Source organism: Mandrillus leucophaeus, unplaced genomic scaffold (assembly GCF_000951045.1).
Source record: "Mandrillus leucophaeus isolate KB7577 unplaced genomic scaffold, Mleu.le_1.0 Scaffold423, whole genome shotgun sequence".
Taxonomy (NCBI): domain Eukaryota; kingdom Metazoa; phylum Chordata; class Mammalia; order Primates; family Cercopithecidae; genus Mandrillus; species Mandrillus leucophaeus.
The window spans coordinates 130,118-132,033 of NW_012104510.1; the positions used below are offsets into that span (position 1 = coordinate 130,118).

Consider the following 1,916-nt stretch of genomic DNA (forward strand, 5'->3'; position numbering starts at 1 on the left):
AAGTGTTTAGGAATAGTCAGATGAACCAACCAACAAGCAAGCCGGCAACACAGGGTGCTGGCCAGTCGTCTGACCTCACTCCCGCCTGGAGAACGCAAGACGGAGACCAGGATGGGGAGCGCCTGACCTGAGCTCACTCACCGCGGAAGGCAAGATGGCGGCCCGAATGGGGAGCGCCTGAGCTCCCACTCCCCGCCCAGAGAATGCAAGACAGCGGCCAGGATGGAGAGCGCCTCAGCTCACTCTCCGCCTGGAGAACGCAAGATGGCGGCAACACGGAGGGCGCCTGAGCTCATTCCCTGCCTGGAGAAGACAAGATGGCGGCTAGGACGCGGAGCGCCTGAGCTCACTCACCACTGGGAGAATGCAAGAGGGCGACCAGGATGGCGAGCGCCTGACCCGAGCTCACTCCCCGCCTGGAGAACGCAAGATGGCAGCCCCAATGGACAGCGCCTGAGCTCATTCCCTGCCTGGAGAAGACAAGATGGCGGCTAGCACGGGGAGTGCCTGAGCTCACTCACCGCCGGGAGAACGCAAGACGGCGACCAGGATGGAGAGCGCCTGAGCTCCCACTCCCCGCCCACAGAACGCAAGATAGCGGCCAGGATGGAGAGCGCCTGAGCTCACTCACCGCCGGGAGAACGCAAGATAGCGGCCAGGATGGAGAGCGCCTGAGCTCACTCCCCGCCCAGAGAATGCAAGATGGCGGCCAGGATGGGGAATGCCTGAGCTCATTCCCTGCCCGGAGAAGACAAGATGGCGGCTAGGACGCGGAGTACCTGAGCTCACTCCCCGCCTGGAGAATGCAAGATGGCGGCCAGGATGGGGGGTACCAGAGCTCACTCACCACGGGTAAAAGGCAAGATGGTGGCCAGGATGGGGCGCACCTGAGGTCACTCACCGCTGAGAAAAGGCAAGATGGCAGCCAGGAGGGGGAGCACCTGAGCTCAATCCTCGCCCAGAGAATGCAAGATGGCGGCCAGGATGGGGCGCACTCACCACCAAAAAAAGGCAAGATGGCGGCCAGGATGGGGCGCACCTGAGCTCCCGCTCCCCGCGGGGCAAATGCAAGATGGCGGCCAGGACGCAGCACGCCTGAGTGCAATCCCCTCCCACAGAATGCAAGATGGCGGCCAGGATGGGGAGCACTTGGGCTCAATCCTCGCCGGAAAAATGCAAGATGGCCACCAGGATGGGGTGCGCCTGAGCTCCCACTCTCCACCAGAGAAGGCAAGATGGCAACCAAGATGGTGAGCGCCTGAACTCAATCCCTGTCTGGAAAATGCAAGATGGCGGCCAGGTTGAGACGCACCTGGGCTCAATCTTCACCTGAAGAATGCAAGATGGCGGCCAAGACGGGGCGCGCCTGAGCTCCCACTTCCCGCCCGGAGAAGGCAAGATGGTGGCCAGGACGGGGGGCGCCTGAGCTCACTCCCCACCCAGAGAAGGCAAGATGGCCGCCAGGACGGGGCGCGCCTGAGCTCTCACTCCCCACCTACAGAAGCCAAGATGGCCACCAGGACGGGGCGCACCTGAGCTCCCACTCCCAACCCAGAGAAGGCAAGATGGCCGCCAGGACGGGGCGCGCCTGAGCTCCCACTCCCCACCCAGAGAAGGCAAGATGGCCGCCAGGACGGGGCACGCCTGAGCTCACTCCCCACCCAGAGAAGGCAAGATGGCGGCCAAAATGGGGCGCGCCTGAGCTCCCACTCCCAACCCAGAGAAGGCAAGATGGCCGCCAGGACAGGCCGCGCCTGAGCTCACTCCCCACCCAGAGAAGCCAAGATGGCGGCCAGGACGGGGCACCCCTGAGCTCACTCCCCACCCAGAGAAGCCAAGATGGCGGCCAGAATGGGGCGCGCCTGAGCTCCCACTCCCAACCCAGAGAAGGCAAGATGGCGGCCAGGACGGGGCGC

General features: G+C 64.1%; 1 protein-coding gene across 2 annotated transcripts in view; it reads right to left on the reverse strand.

The window, feature by feature from the left end:
- Positions 1-1,916, reverse strand: part of THEG (theg spermatid protein) — a 16,249-nt gene that overhangs the window by 8,011 nt on the left and 6,322 nt on the right. The window lies entirely within an intron of this gene.